This window comes from Rutidosis leptorrhynchoides, chromosome 6, assembly GCF_046630445.1.
Source record: "Rutidosis leptorrhynchoides isolate AG116_Rl617_1_P2 chromosome 6, CSIRO_AGI_Rlap_v1, whole genome shotgun sequence".
Lineage (NCBI taxonomy): Eukaryota > Viridiplantae > Streptophyta > Magnoliopsida > Asterales > Asteraceae > Rutidosis > Rutidosis leptorrhynchoides.
In genome coordinates, this window is record NC_092338.1 from 127,814,367 (window position 1) to 127,832,574 (window position 18,208).

The 18,208-nt window shown below is 31.7% G+C and overlaps 1 non-coding gene across 1 annotated transcript; it reads left to right on the plus strand.

Annotated features, from left to right (window-relative positions):
* The first annotated feature begins 12,005 nt into the window (after nucleotides 1–12,005).
* Nucleotides 12,006–12,112, plus strand: LOC139856719 (small nucleolar RNA R71). The gene has a single exon (XR_011762180.1). It is a non-coding gene; the product is annotated as a small nucleolar RNA R71 (small nucleolar RNA).
* The last annotated feature ends 6,096 nt before the right edge of the window (nucleotides 12,113–18,208 follow it).

Here is an 18,208-nt window from a genome sequence, read left to right on the forward strand (position 1 = left end):
TCCCCGTCCGTTCCAGGTATAGAAAACCTCGCCTGAACTATAAAACAGACGTATGCTATTTGAGTTTAGTACACATTGGTTTGCGTGTATTGTACATGTTGGTTGCATGTATGTTAAAACAAGGGTACTTATTATACATATGTTAAAGTTTAGTTACCAGGGTGCTCAATCTTGTAAAATATTTTGATAAACGTTTCTGGATGAAACAACTGAAATCTTGTGATCTACCTTTATATACAGATTATGCGCAACATTAAAACTATGAACTCACCAACCTTTTTGTTGACACTTTAAAGCATGTTTATTCTCAGGTTCCTAAAAGTCTTACGCTGTTTTCTTATATGATATACAAGCTATGTGCATGGAGTCATACATGTTTTATTCGAGAAAGTGTTGAATTCACAAATTCATCACCATGTATCTTATTTTGACTGCATTGTTAACGGATGTAGTATTGTAAACTATTATTTACGGTGATTGTCTATATGTAGAAATCATCAGACGTCAAAAACCTTGGAATTAGATATATTCATTTATGGTGTGCCTTTTCAAACGAATGCAATATGTACAAAACATATCATGTAGAGGTTAGTACCTCACTGTGAAATCGATGAATGATGTATTCGTCCAAATGAATTTGGACGGGTCATCACAATTGGTATCAGAGCTTGAGGTCATAGGGAACCAGAATTTGCATTAGTGTGTTTAACTGGTAATTGTTAGGATGCATTAGTGAGTCTGAACTATGACAGTATCTGTTTTTACCGAGTTTTGCTTATCATTCTTGTCAGAAATTACTTGTTTATCATTCTTAAGTCTAGACACGTTTTCCTGCATTTATTGCATAGATAGTGTACAGACGAATTCATATCTTAGCATATCTGTTACTGTACACTTTGCCTGACATCTTTCGAAGATTCCTCCGTAATTTATGGGATCTTGGTATTATAAATACATATGTAAATTATGTATTGAAGAATACTAAATCTAAGTTCTATAATCAATTTCACATCAAAAATCATTTCCCTGATTACACAAGATGGATCCTATATATTGTTCAAATTCCTTAGATTCCGACCGCTATTCCGATATGGATTTCCACTCGAGCTCCGAAAGCAGTGTGACCGGAATGGATCAACCAATTAGCCAGCATCTATTCTGGATAAATTGGGGATGGGTTCATAGCCTACTTAATCATTAGAGATAAGAAGAAGGTGATCCCTTTCATCCACCACATTTCCCTCTTGGCGAAGAACCTGAAGCACTTACCGGCGAACCTGTCCGAAACACCATTTTCTCTCTCATTTCCAGAGTATCTCGTCACGATTATATACTATCTCAAATTCTGAATCTTATTCATCCGCTCGTCCGAACCGAAAATCATCCCGGTGTAATAGAAAAAGTCAACGAGCTTCGCGCTCGGGTAGAGGCTTTGGAGAATATGGTGCAAAGGTTACAAGCACCAGCAGCATCACCGGCATCAACAGTACCACCATCATCAACACCAATAGTACCATTACCACCACCACCAACAATAACAACCGCATCGTAAACCTCAACTTCACAATCTCTCCCACGAGCATCAACGTCATACGCCCTGTAGATACCAAGGAATACCAACAACAACAAACAATAAAGTATTGATTCATAACTTCATTGAAGAAATATTATGCAGTGAATATGTAGTTTCTAAAAGTTTTAGAGATTATATATTCTAGTGCAAATTGTAAATTAGATGAGTGGCCAGATAGAAATAATGAAGTGAAACCCTGACAGGAATGGTGCGCGATTTACAAGTTAGACTTGTTATACAAGCATCATCAATAGTACCATCAGCATTGTCAGCGCCAGCAGCACCTATAACATCACAAGCTCCGCCAGTTCCATAATCACCAACATCATCACAAATCAACAACGCGTATATTGTATCAACGAGTTATGAAGTATTAACTCATTTCCACTGAAGAAATTATATGTATATTTTATATATATATATGAATTTTGAAATTAAAATAAATCTTTTCGTACTAAGCTATTACGTGTGAATCTTAACTGGTAGGTACTACTCGGTTAGTTCATGTTACTAATATGCCATGATGTACATCCTTCGTTAATAACTTAACAATCGTTAACTACAATCTCTGCTTCGACTTAATAGATTCCATTTCATAATAAATCAAGTGTATTATTCAAATACATGTTTGATTTTACACTTTCATTTTCGATGCATTTGAAACTTTCCATAAAACATCATTCGTACCTTGCGAAACTCACAAGAATTCCACGAGCACCAACATCATTCACCGAGGAATATCAATAAGAATAGATAATGAAGTATCGATTACATTAGTGAAATACTCCGCGAAAATTATGTAATCTCTAATGTTTTAGAGATTATTTATTTCTAGTTCCAGCCGAAAATCAAATGAGTTTAATAGTATATTAACTCATTAAATCCGTATTACATCTGAAGAAAATATACATATATATTTTCATAAAGACTAGTAAAATTCTTCTGTACAAAGTATTACTTGTGAAATTTTTAACGGGTAGGTAATACCCAGGAAATATATAAGTTCACAATTAATATGTTACACTGTACATTCTTCAATTTTGATTCAAGAATCATTAACTATACTCACTACATTCACAGTGATATACATTCTTCCATAAGAATCATAACAACCATTTTCATACAAATTCGATTACACATTCTGATTTTTGACAGATCAGAATCCGAGTCAAGATTTAACAGAAGATATCACTATTAGATTTTCACATCTTACAAAACCATACTTTGAATTCAAAACTGTGCTAGATCCTTTAACATTATTATTACCGAAAATAACTTTGCAATTCCTTTTCAAAGTAGCCAGTTTTGTCACACCTCCAGCAAATCAACTTAGATTTTTCATTCGAATAAGCCTCATTATAACTTTGATATACACGTTTGCTCTTTCGTCGTCGTTACCGGGGAACCTTTTATATTCCACCACATTATCCGCAGATGTACCAGCAACTTCGTTATTCTTTCGCGTAAGCCTCTCTGAAAAATTATTATATGTACTCATTGAAACCCTATCATCTACTCATCTGTATCTTGTAACGATAATTGCCATACCACTTACCGAGAATCAGCAATCAGTATTTTGAATCTCGCAGCGTTTCTACATCAACAGTTATATGTATACATATAACATTTATCTCTTAGAATTATGATCTTCCATTCTGAAATTCTGAAAAGCACTCAGTCTATGAATCAATACTCTGAATGTTGAAAAAGCAGAATGAACCAGCAAAAACTGTAAATGACCTTAACAGTCGAAGGTTTGATGATAAAAGTTGGCAAAGCTCATAAAAGTTGGAACTGGAAAACGGATTGAGCAAACCATGAAGGAGGCTGTGGACAAATCACAAAGACTAAACCTGCCTTCAAAGAATCCAAATGATTCAGTATTTGCTGAAGTCATTAACGAATACCTTGCTCCTGACTCTAAACCTTTACGAACAATTCTTCTTCATCATCCTTCGATATTAGAAATTCTAAGATATCATCATATCTTTCATTATAAATATCTTTGATATTTCTGAAGATATCTTCATAACTATTATTATCCGAAATTATTTATCTCTTCGCGCTATCTGTGTTACATCATAAAAGAAACTATTTTAGTTTCTAAATTCTGAAAAATTCGAAAAATTCGAAAAATGGATGTTTTTGAAGTAGTGTTGAGAATTGAAGCATGAGTTAGTATAATATAATGACACTTGATCAACGTGATTATATTACAATAAGTCATACTGAGTTTCTAATGGAACGTGATAAAGGTTCACAGATAATACCCTCATCATGAACCATGTTACATAACTCTTTCATTCTATTTAACCTCTAAGCATATCAAGAAAATATTTTTCTTGATGATTCGGTCTTTTCTGGATATTCTGGTAATTTGACAAATCAAATCATGCTATTACCTTTCCTTTCTGATTTGTATATTATGATCATTCGAAACTCCATACCTATGAATTCTAAACCATTATTCGCTTGACTTGAAGTCGGGAAGGAAAAACAAAAGCATGGAGCTCCTAAATATAAGGGCAAATATAAAGCCTGACAACAACACATAAATTACAAACCGTGTATATCAATATGTATTGCAACGTAAAGAAACGGGAGAATTAAAAACATTATAACCCCAAGGTAATAGTAGAAGAAAATAACTTCCTCTGGTGGCAGATGAAAAAGAAGAATGAAGGATACGATAACTAGGAAAATGTCAAGAATCAGGACTGGATTTAACATTTTCACAATCTATTGGAAAGTATGAATTGAAGAAGGAAGTAAAGAAGTGGTGAAAATAATGGAACGGAAGAGGTTAATTTATAGCGAAAATATCAGACAAATCAATCGAGACAGATGACCGCATTTAATCAAATAGGATCCTAATTTCCTTAATTACCGAAGAATCAAATCTTATTTAGATTTCGAAGATTTTCTTTAATTTCCTTGAATTTCGAAAAATCAACCGTGATTACGTCACCGATTAAGACGAATCTACATTTACTCATCTCAATCTTTTGTGATAACTTCATTCGTACTCTTCGCATGATTGAATTGTTTTATCTATATTACTCAATGGTGATAAAACTCTACTTTTCAACTCATATGAGTCATGAAAACATACTTATTTTCAGCCATGACGATCCCAATCAAATTTCGGGACGATATTTCTTTAACGGGTAGGTACTGTGACGACCCGAAAATTTTCGACCAAATTTAAACTTAATCTTTAAATGATTTAATGTTTTCGACACGATAAGAAAAGTCTGTTAAGTTAAATCTCAAACATTTTGAACTATGTTCATGTATTTATTTAACCTCGACCAGATTTCGACGATTCACGAACCATTATATAATTGGATATGAATATATATGTAAATATATATATATATATATATATATATATATATATATATATATATATATATATATATATATATATATATATATTATAACTTGAAAACATTAACGAAGTATTAAATGTATAATACTGTACATTAAACCTATGGGTTTAAATATCTATTTGATATATTTAACTATGGAATTAAAAGATAATGCTAAACGATTAAATTAAAAGATATTTATCAAATCTCTTATAGATTGTGTTATTGTTACAGGTCTCTGTTATGAGATCCACTGTGATTTAAGAAAACTTTTCTTTTTAACGATATTCGGAATAAATGGTAGTGTAATCTACAAGTGATAACAAAGTATCAAATAACATCGATTAGACAAAAGTAGTAGAGATTCCTACTTAATTTTCAATGCATGCTTTACAATATTTTTCCTCGTGATTCTTGATAAGTTAATTATTTAACTATCATAATATTTAATGTAAGAAAACATTTTCAATATAATAGAATTTTGATTATTAAAATGTTTTGTTAAAAGAACGTAATTTAGATATAAAACGTTCCAATATTATTAATATACTTTAATAGATAATGAGGCGATGATATATATAAGCAAATGACTAAAACACTCAATTATAAAAGTTATACGTCGGGTAATATAGTTTATCGATGATTTAAGCTTAACTATTAACGAAAGTATAAGCCGTGAAACGTAATGTACAAGTTTTCTAAGCGTACGAAAGGACGTTTGAAAAACCAGAACCAGGACATAAACCGGGCATCAACGTACAAGACGACGGAGCTATTGTTACAAGTCAATTATGCACGAGAATATAATATAATATATAATTAATTAAAATAAATTATATATATATATTATATATAAGTAATTAATTATGTCGACAAGCTAGTGAACAAAAATGTGTGAGCTGGAAATGCGCACCTTCGCGATCGCGGAGCTGTAAGGCACAAAAACTCCACGATTGCGGAGCTGTAAAAATCAGAAAATGCCTATTGATGATGTAGCGTGAGGGTACGAAATAGTTATATTTTTATTACGAAATATGACGAAATATTACACAAGTTTTATTTATTTATACAGATGGGATATACCTAAACCTTGCTACAACACTTATAGGCAGTGTACCTAATCGTAGAGTAGTGTAGTTTTTAGTAAGTCCGGTTCGTTCCACAGGGAGCTGGTGATACTTACTATATTTTTAACAACTATATTTATACAAATTATATATAATTATATAAGTAGTAATATTATTATAAAAGGGGGGTTTTACCGTCTAATGACCGGTTTGTCGATTCTATATTTTAAGCGTAAAGATAAATGACGATAATTAAAGTGCGTAAAATAATGACAATAAATAAAATGACAGTAAATAAAATTGCGAGTAATAAAATGACAGTAAATAAAGATACGATGAGAAATATAATAAAAGAATTATGCTTATTTAAACTTCCGTAATCATGATGTTTGACGTTTTGATTTAATTAATTGTTACCCGGGTTAATTGTCCTTTGTCCTGGTTTATTTGATACCTATCTGGTTTTTGTCCATAATAGTCCATCGGTCATAAATATAAAGTGCGAGTGTCCTCGTCAAATTACCCTTATACCCGAAGTCAAATATTCCCACTAATTAAGGATTTAAACTGTGACGCAGTTATCACTTCTGTCAACAATTACATCAGTTATCACCGTATGTAATCCACCCCTGTTTTGATTATATATGAATATTAATTTACCCACTTGATCAGTTTGAATAATCAATTACCCAACCCGAATAATTAATTAAATGATTATAATAGATTCCATATGAACGTCACTAAATAGGATAACCATAATCATTATTAATTATTAGGTTAATTAATTTGAAGATAGGTTCGACAGACTCTAATGAGTTGTCACTCAATTAGACAATACCCCCATCTATTAATAGTCAATAGTCCAATTTCCACAAGTGTCGGTCTTTTGCCCAAACCTTAATTATGGTCCAAAGTTCAATAACCCCTTCTTAATATTTTAGCCCAACATCACGATTACTTCGGCTCAAATAAGCATAATAATAACTTAGTTACGATACATTAATTTAAAAAGGAAGAACATAGCTTACAGTGGTGATTAATCGCGTAGCGTTACACGGACAGAGTTTCGACTTTAAAACTCGTAAAATATTTCTTACAATAACCCAATTATTATTAAACTTAAATTAAACTTAATATTATAAATATAAATATATATATTCTTACAGAGGTAAAGAAAGAAAAATGAAGTGAAGGTGTTCTTTTTCATTACTACGTGAATTCCATTTTATAGGCAAATGTTGATTTGAAATTTTCACTTATGACCCCTTAACTATGCTCAATTAACAACTTTTTATTATTTATTATTATTCTTATTATGAATTATTTAAATATTATATCATATTCTTGAGCATAGTTAACTTGTAATTTTAGCTCCGTTGCGTCGAGCGTTGAAAGTTGGTTCATGTCTCGATTCCGAATTTTCGAACGCCTTTTTGTATAATTTAATATCTTGTACTTTGAGTTTCGCGGTTTGTACTCTTGTCATTTTTAGACATTATTCATCAATAAATTGAACCTTTTGAATTGTATCTTGTACATTTGAGCTTTTTCGGATGTTTGTATCTTCAAATCTTCGTTTTCGCCTTTTGTCTTCGCACTTATTTATTTAAACAATTACAATGAAAATATAATACAATTACATATGAAAACCTATTATTTAGGAGGGATATTGCTATGAAATATATGTTCCTTTTTAGCCTTATCAAATATCCCCACACTTGAGCGTTGCTTGTCCTCAAGCAATACAGAACTTGAAATAAAAACATACATGAATCACTTTTTTATTCATCACACTTTGTACATCAGTGATTTTGATATGGTGGTATAAACAATGATAGTAACGATAGAACCATGGTTAAAGGTGGGTGTGTCATCCACAGTTGCCTCGGGTTTAGGTCAACGACACTTGCAATCAAATAGCCGATTTACTTTCGGTTTCCAAAGCAAAGTGCACATTTGAAAGGCGATTTACAGTCCCACATAACTATGAAAATTTAGATCCGTTAGGAAATTGGAACTTTATGAAAACATTTGATCTTTTGAAAATTCAACCTAGATTTTACTCTAGACAGGTTTTCCGGAATAACCCTTCACCGGTGTTGCAAAATGTTTTTGTGGGTGTTATGGGTTTCACATTTTTAAAATTTTAGCTCAAAACTTATGGTTTTGTGTCACCCACTTGCTAACCTTGTATTAGGAAAGTAACACGTCCAGTTTACTTTTCCCGTATATTACCTTTCGGCAAACTACCGTCCGGTTGTAAAGGAAAGCGATGAACAAGAAACTGTTAAGGCAATGTCTAATGACATGCATTTGATTATGGTCCAAAAACGTGTCGGATGCTAGTACTATCCTTTGTAGGAGCAATAGTAAAGATCATCCTATGATTTTTCGATCTAGCACAAGGTCCTGTCTTTGACCATGCTATGCAACCACCATTCTTACGGTTGACACCCGATTTGGTTCAGGTGACCTAATGAATTCCAGGTGAATTCCTAGGATTTTACGTTCAATGGTAATGAACGCATTGAAAATAGGTTTTCAGAAAACAAATCGGTTTGTAACTTTTTGATCAAAATATTTTCTCGTTCAAGCTCGAGTTTAGATATCATTGAATTCCATGAGTTTGAATTCTCAATCTTTAAGGTCAATCTCAAGGATTGAGTAATATCAGTCTTAAAAGCTGATTTTTAATCTTTAAGGAGATTATCCTTTCTGGGGATCTGATTCATTAGTCTTATCCAGCTAATTTGCACGGTGTCCCCCATTGTACGAGATAAATCCTTCTCATGGTTAGGATAAATCTGACCACTTGGAGACCCTGTTTGATGCTGAGGTCCGTGGATTTCCTGCTGATTTTAGAGATGACTTTTCTCGATTTTTCATCAACTGGTCTGGACGACAACTTCCTGACCTAAATCAAGAAGCGCGTGTCTTTTTCGGAAGACTCTACTTCCTTTTAATGATGGAATTGATTCATCGTGTAGATCCATCTATTCTTTCAAAAGTATTACAATAAATCGGGTAAAACTGATTAGTATCGTCCAAAAGAAAAAGTACCTGCAATAATCTTGTACAAAATATGTGATATATGTTTTAAAGAATTTGGTGAATTCTTCCCACACTTAGCTTTTATTTTATCTTTCTTTGCCTTTTTATTCTCTTCTATTCCATTTTAAATGAATTCTAGCATTCTGGGTTGTTTCTCAATTTATGTCCTCGAGGTAACAATAATTTTGGTATTAACACCTATTTTTATCGTTCATAAATATGTATAAACATGTTTTTGAGTTCATTTAATTGAAAATTTTTCAAATTTTCACAAAATTTAGCAATTAAACTAAGTGTAAACCCGAGAGAATTTATAACTCTTCCCCACACTTAAGATCATGCAATGCCCTCATTTGCAAGAAATCAGTAAAAATTTAAATTCATGAGGGTGATTAGCGTAGAAAAATGATTAAAAATACCGAGTTTGCAAACATATTATTGTTATTTCACATTTGATATTTTGCGTCTTGTCGTCAAAATTAGTAGCGTTTGCTGAACTTAATGACAGTCTTTGAAAGTGTGATGTTTTACCCTGTAATGTTCATGATAAAATAAAAACATATATATACATATTTTTGAAGTTGGGTATATAACCCCACGTTCAAAAATTTACAAAATCTAATATTTTTTTGGCATACTTTAAATCAATAAAATTAAAAATAATGATAACGAAATATGTCGCCCCGCCCTCGGGTAAAGTAATTTCGGTTCAACGACCTAATCTTCAACTCACGACGAATTTAGAAATCATTTTTTTAAACTTAATGAAATAAAGTAAATTTTATTTTTAAATTCACACAAAACTTAAATTTTAAAAAGCATATTAATTTTATATAAAACCTATAAAAAAAACAAAAAAAATTCAGAATGGGGGGAGAAAACTAGTTCTTTAGTGTCTGCTAGTGGAAAAGACCAATCGGATTCCATTCTCGGAACTACACGAGAACAGAGCAACTAACTCTAGACATCATTTTCTTTTTAGAACATTTGAATCTCCCCACACTTAGGTAGTTGTGGTGTCAAAATTGTGATTAACTTCATCGTCAATTTCTCTTGGACCATAATCAACTTGCATATCCGTGACTTTTGCTTTAAGCCAGTGACCAGCTTCTTCCGTAATATCCACAAATTCAACTAGTTTCGCCTTTTCTTTAGGCGACAGATTGGATACTAACCGGTTACATAACTTAAAGTTACCATTACTTCTAGCATCATAAACTCGTTTAAAAATTTTCTTCATTGAACTGTTAATAATGGGGTCATTTAATTTCTTATCAACAACGGGGTTCTTTGTTATCAAGTCATCATTAGGTGTTACTTCATTTTTCCCACACTTAGGCGTTTTAATATTGCTAAGCACTACTGTTGGAGTTGGTAAAACAACATGGTTCTTACCAATCATTTTTGCTAGTTCAACGGATTTGGTTGGTGGAGATTTAGACTTTTGAATCATAAAGGTGATCGATTTTTCATTATTACTAAGTGTCATTCTACCCTTTCTTACATCAAATAACGCCCCGGTGGACGCTAAGAATGATCGACCTAAAATTAGAGGAATGTTTGAGTCCTCTTCTATGTCAATGACAATAAATTCGACTAGAAAGGTTAAATTACCTACTTGAACGGGTAGGTTGTCAGCAATTCCAACTGGATGTTTAATGGTTTGATCAAGGAGCCGAACACTCATATCCGTTGGAGTTAACTCACCTACTCCTAATCTCTTATATAATGAAAGAGGCATAACACTCACACTTGCACCTAAATCTGCTAGTGCATCATACATGACACAATCACTAAGTAGACAAGGAACAATAAATTCACCCGGATCACCTACCCTAGGTGGAGGTTTTGGTGGAACTGTCTTCACCGGGTTTACTTCTACTGTTTTTGTTTTTTGTACTTTCTTATTCTTTTTCTTTTTCTTCTTTCCAATGGTATCACCAACTTTATTACCTATTACTTGCTCATACTCAACTCCTTTTCTTTGAAACGGGATGGGTGGTTTGTATAGTGCCACCACTGGCTTTACATACTCGGGTGGTAGTGGTGTGGTAACTTCTTCATTGTTACTCACATCTAAAACCTTCCCATCTTTTGGTGTTGGTTTTTCAGAATTTGTTGAAACCATGTTAACATTCATTTCGAGGATTTTCTTCAGTATTACTCGATAGCTTTCCTTGTTCCCTCTCACTCATCAATCTAGCAAGAGTACCTACTTGTTTTTCTAGATTCAAAATGGAAGCTTGTTGAGTTCTAAGTGACTGATCAAACCTCTCATTCGTTTGGGTTTGAGTTTCAATAAATTGTGTTTGAGATTCAACTAGCTTAAATACCACTTCTTTCAGATTTGACTTTTTCTCTTCGGTTTGTTGTGGTGGTTTATACAGGACAGGTCTTTGTTGATTGAAAGTGTTGTTTTGAGTTGGTTGATTATTCGGACCTTGTTGGGTATACGGGTTATTGTTGGGTCCATTTGGATTGTAAAGAATGTTTTGATTTCGATTAAAGTTTGGCCTTAGCAGTTGATAATTATTTTGATAATTATTTTCCGGCCTTTGGTTCATGTAGGAAACATTCTCACGTTATTCCATCATTTGTTCAATGTTACAATCTTTCGTTAAGTGTGGTCCACCGCATTGCTCACAACTGATTCGTATTGCGTGAATATCTTTATTCATCTTTTCCATTCGTCTCTCGAAAGCATCTATTTTTGCGGAAACGGAATCAAAGTTATGACTAGAATCGGCTCTAGCCGCTTTAGATGAATGATATATATCTTTCTCTTGGTGCCACTCATGAGAGTGGGATGCTGTGTTATCAATTATTTTGTGAGCTTCGGTTGCAGTTTTCTTCATAATGGAACCACCAGCTGCTGTGTCGATGTCTTTTCGTGTGGCGATGTCGACGCCTTTATAGAAGATTTGCACTATTTGAAAAGTATCTAGACCGTGTTGAGGACATCCTCTTAACATCCTTCCGAATCTTGTCCATGCCTCATATAACGTTTCATTTGGCTTTTGCACGAACGTGGCAATTTCTCCTTGAAGTCTCACGGCTTTAGATGCTGGAAAGAATCTTTGAAGAAATTTTTCAACCAAAACATCCCATGTGTCAATCGCTCCTTCAGGTAACGATTCTAACCAATCTTTGGCTTCTCCTTTTAAAGTCCATGGGAACAATATAAGATAAATAGTTTCATCATCAACTTCTCTTGTTTTAAATAGTGTGCAGATCCTATTAAAGGTACGAAGATGTTCATTTGGATCTTCCTTAGGCGCACCACTAAATTGGCATTGATTAGTCACCATATGTAGAATTTGTCCTTTGATTTCATAATCTGGCACATTAATGTCTGGATGAGTAATTGCGTGACCTTGGCCAGTGCGTTTAGCTCTCATTCGGTCTTCCATACTTAAAGGTACCAGATTTTTCATGATTGAATTTGTTGAATCTGAATCACTAGAGGATTCTGATTTAATGGTTCGTTCCTCAACAATCTCTGTTTGAATGATTGGTGGTTCCGGAGAAAAAATTAATGGTTCAGGATCTATGAGTTGTCCCTGAATATTCTCCGGATTCTCAATTGTGAGGTCGGGTTCAAAAAAATGGATTATCGGAAATTTGAATTGGAGTACTTGGTCGACTGGATGACGATTCTAAAGGAAAATAAACGGCTACAATATTTGCTAGATGTCTTGATCTGGTTACAGGTGGTGAACGTACAAAAGGTGGTGAACGTCTTGCTCGGTGCATTCACTGAATATCCTATTAGTTTTTAAAAGGAAAGAAAAATTATATAAGTTATCCAATTAATAGACTTTTCTGATTTTGCCCACGTTTTGAATAGCCAAAAGATGCAGCAGAGGGGCAGGATTCGTTTGGTCTCAATATAATTGAGTACTGTTTGGCTCCAATAACCCGGTTCACGTACAAATCCAACTATTACTACGAACCAGAAAATTTTGATGTCTATCAATTTAACCACTTAAAATAAATTTTCGTAATTTTAAGAAATTTAGATAAGTAGAATAAAAATCTATGTCCTAAAAACTAGGATGTCGAGAAATAAGAAAGAAAAAGAGCGCGTCGAAAAATAAGAAAATTGTAGCGCGTCTAAAATTAAAAAGGGATTCTAAACGAAAAACGGGAATTACTTAAAAGGATACTAAAATTTTAACACTGCGTCGCAAAATTTTAAGGCACCTAAATCTTAGTCTAAAGAAAAAGCACTTAAGAGATTTTACGGCAAAGCCTAAAAATCTAAAAGTAAAAAAAATAACTAAGGCAAAAACTAACTTAAAACTAATTACGAACGATAATTATAAACTACGTACTATATAATAAAAAGATACAAATAATAAAACTTAAAGTTATAAAAATACAATTTTTTATAAAAATATTATTTTTATATTATTTATTAAAAAGGTACTAATTTATAAATTAATAAAACTAATTAAAACTTAAAATACAAAATTAATTAAAACTAAACTAATTATGATTAAATTAAACCCTAATCTTAATAAATTAATATCCTTTAGTCACTGAAAGATAAACAAATACCAATGGTAACGTTTTTTTTTGTTTTTTGTTTTTTTTTATATATACTAACATGTTTGATTAAAGTGATTTGTTAAGTGGAGCCTTGTTAGTGCTCCTACACGTTTTCATTTTCGTTTGTTTCTTTTTTTTTTTTTTTCAAAGTTGCAACCCCACTTATCAACTCATGTGTAACCTAGTTGAAAAACAGCTACTCCTTCTTAATTCGTTCGTTTTTTTTTTTCGTAAAAGACAATTTGAGGGAAAGAGTAGTGGTTTTGAGTGGGTGTGTGTGGACCAAGAAGGAAGAAAAGCAAAAAACTATATAATTGTATTTTTTTTTTTTTACAAACGTTTTTTTTTAAACTTTTTTTTAAACGTTTTTTTTTAAAACGTTTTTTTATATAAACTTAAATTTAATATTATAAATATTAATATAAATATATCTTACAAAGAGAAGGAAAGAAAATGTGAAGGGTTGTGCTCTTCCTTACACATACGGAGTATATATATTGTAATTGAGGAGTAAGCTATGCACTGTCCCCTCCAACTTGCACTACTAGAAACAAAGTTGGGACAATTATTTTTGTGATTGTGGTAGAGTTGTTGAACAACTCCATATTTCTCAATCCATTTGTCGGTAAATATCTATTTACTCCAATTATTGTTATTATATATTTATATTATTATTATTATTATATTATTTTATTATTGAATTACACTGCATTCGTTGAATTGAATCAACTCCATCAAAGTATGCTTTATGAATTATTATTATATAAAAGTATTAATCTAAATATTTAATAAAAATAACAAAAACTTAATATTACAAATTAGTCGCAATATAATATTTTGATAAATAATAGCTACGGCGTAAAAGGATATAATTGTTAATAATTCTACGGTTTTTGAATGACCCTTGTAGCTAAATATTTCAAGTTTAGCTTGATTAAACTAAACTAGTCAAAACTCGTACGCTGTATTTCTCATCTTTGCAATTAAACTAAATATACGAAAACTATCAGTTAGAAAAAGTGATGTAACTTTATAGTGTTTCGTCATTGACTATCCCTAATATTTTTTTTTCTTTACAAATATAAATTAAAAATATAGCGTTTTTTCGTTCCCCGGCAACGGCGCCAAAAACTTGATGATGTAGCGTGAGGGTACGAAATAGTTATATTTTTATTACGAAATATGACGAAATATTACACAAGTTTTATTTATTTATACAGATGGGATATACCTAAACCTTGCTACAACATTTATAGGCAGTGTACCTAATCGTAGAGTAATGTAGTTTTTAGTAAGTCCGGTTCGTTCCACAGGGAGCTGGTGATACTTACTATATTTTTAACAACTATATTTATACAAATTATATATAATTATATAAGTAGTAATATTATTATAAAAGGGGGGTTTTACCGTCTAATGACCGGTTTGTCGATTCTATATTTTAAGCGTAAAGATAAATGACGATAATTAAAGTGCGTAAAATAATGACAATAAATAAAATGACAGTAAATAAAATTGCGAGTAATAAAATGACAGTAAATAAAGATACGATGAGAAATATAATAAAAGAATTATGCTTATTTAAACTTCCGTAATCATGATGTTTGACGTTTTGATTTAATTAATTGTTACCCGGGTTAATTGTCCTTTGTCCTGGTTTATTTGATACCTATCTGGTTTTTGTCCATAATAGTCCATCGGTCATAAATATAAAGTGCGAGTGTCCTCGTCAAATTACCCTTATACCCGAAGTCAAATATTCCCACTAATTAAGGATTTAAACTGTGACGCAGTTATCACTTCTGTCAACAATTACATCAGTTATCACCGTATGTAATCCACCCCTGTTTTGATTATATATGAATATTAATTTACCCACTTGATCAGTTTGAATAATCAATTACCCAACCCGAATAATTAATTAAATGATTATAATATATTCCATATGAACGTCACTAAATAGGACAACCATAATCATTATTAATTATTAGGTTAATTAATTTGAAGATAGGTTCGACAGACTCTAATGAGTTGTCACTCAATTAGACAATACCCCCATCTATTAATAGTCAATAGTCCAATTTTCACAAGTGTCATTCTTTTGCCCAAACCTTAATTATGGTCCAAAGTTCAATAACCCCTTCTTAATATTTTAGCCCAACATCACGATTACTTCGGCTCAAATAAGCATAATAATAACTTAGTTACGATACATTAATTTAAAAAGGAAGAACATAGCTTACAGTGGTGATTAATCGCGTAGCGTTACACGGACAGAGTTTCGACTTTAAAACCCGTAAAATATTTCTTACAATAACCCAATTATTATTAAACTTAAATTAAACTTAATATTATAAATATAAATATATATATTCTTACAGAGGGAAAGAAAGAAAAATGAAGTGAAGGTGTTCTTTTTCATTACTACGTGAATTCCATTTTATAGGCAAATGTTGATTTGAAATTTTCACTTATGACCCCTTAACTATGCTCAATTAACAACTTTTTATTATTTATTATTATTCTTATTATGAATTATTTAAATATTATATTATATTCTTGAGCATAGTTAACTTGTAATTTTAGCTCCGTTGCGTCGAGCGTTGAAAGTTGGTTCATGTCTCGATTCCGAATTTTCGAACGCCTTTTCGTATAATTTAATATCTTGTACTTTGAGTTTCGCGGTTTGTACTCTTGTCATTTTTAGACATTATTCATCAATAAATTGAACCTTTTGAATTGTTCTTGTACATTTGAGTTTTTTTGGATGTTTGTGTCTTCAAATCTTCGTTTTCTCCTTTTGTCTTCGCACTTATTTATTTAAACAATTACAATGAAAATATAATACAATTACATATGAAAACCTATTATTTAGGAGGGATATTGCTATGAAATATATGTTCCTTTTTAGCCTTATCACCTATAAAAGGCATGAGCCTTCTGCTCTCGATTCATTCACAATCTATCTATCTCTTTACTCCGTATATATTTATTTATTTTATTATTAATATTATTATTATTAAAGATTATCAATATTAATATAGTTATATTAATATTAGTAGTAGTATTATTAGTAGTATTACATAAATTACTACGACGAGGTTATGAATGAGAAATTTCAAAACTGATTTTCGAGCGGGATAAAGCTAAGAAATTATGGGTTATAGCTATAGAGGTTATAGGTATTGCTCGGGGGGTTTTAATCGTGAATCTAGTGTTTATCATCTCCGTCGCATCTACGTACTTTCCTGCAATATTGAATCACAATATTGATACGTGAGCATTCATATCTTATCTTTTATATATTAATAGAGTATCCATGTCTAGTGCTCGAGTATATATGTTTATGCATGCTTGAATGATAAATGTCGTCGTTAAATAGTTTTATGATGAATCACGAATTTAATACATGTACTACTGATATAAAGTATATGATATGCATGTTGTTGGAAAGCTGGCGAAAAATTATTAACTTTTTATTTAGAAATCGTGTGATTTCGATGAACGAATTAAAAGTTATGGTCAACTGAATTATGATTGACATTAATTGAAATTGCTTTTGAATCTACAATTAATATTTAAACAACTTGTTTACAAGATTAATAAATTGGATTTTTGAATACTATTAGTCGAGTAAATGAATTCTTATATAAAACACGTCTCGTTTTGTTAAACAATTGTCAAAGTTGACTTTTTGAGATGACTTTTGTTAACTTTTGCATGTCCGTCTCGAGCATTAGGATTTGTGATAGTCTATGACCTGACCTAGCTTGTTATATGTTTTAATATATATATATATATATATATATATATATATATATATATATATATATATATATATATATATATATATATATATATATATATATATATATATATATATATATATATATAACTAATATAGGTTCGTGAATCCGAGGCCAACCCTGCACTTGTTCAGTGCCGTCATATGCATAATTGCTACAAAATACAGTATAGTGAGTTTCATTTGCTCCCTTTTTGAATGCTTTAAATATTTTTGGGCTGAGAATACATACACTTTATTTTAAACGCAATGGATACAAGTACATACTAAATTCCACACCGAGTTTGAACCGAAAATCCCTTAGCTTTGGTAACTAGTAACTGCCGGTTATAAGAACTGGTGGGCGCGAATAGTGGTATATGGATCCATAGGGCTTGACATCCCCGTCCATTTCAGGTATAGAAACCCTCGTCTGAACTATAAAATAGACGTATGCTATTTGAGTTTAGTACACGTTGGTTTGCGTGTATTGTACATGTTGGTTGCATGTATGTTAAAACAGGGGTATTTATTATATATACATTAAAGTTTAGTTACCAGGGTGCTCAATCTTGTAGAATATTTTGATAAACGTTTCTGGATGAAACAACTGAAATCTTGTGATCTACCTTTATATACAGATTATGCGCAACATTAAAACTATGAACTCAACAACCTTTGTGTTGACACTTTAAAGCATGTTTATTCTCAGGTTCCTAGAAGTCTTCCACTGTTTGCTTATATGATATACAAGCTATGTGCATGGAGTCATACATGCTTTATTCGAGAAAGTGTTGAATTCACAAATTCA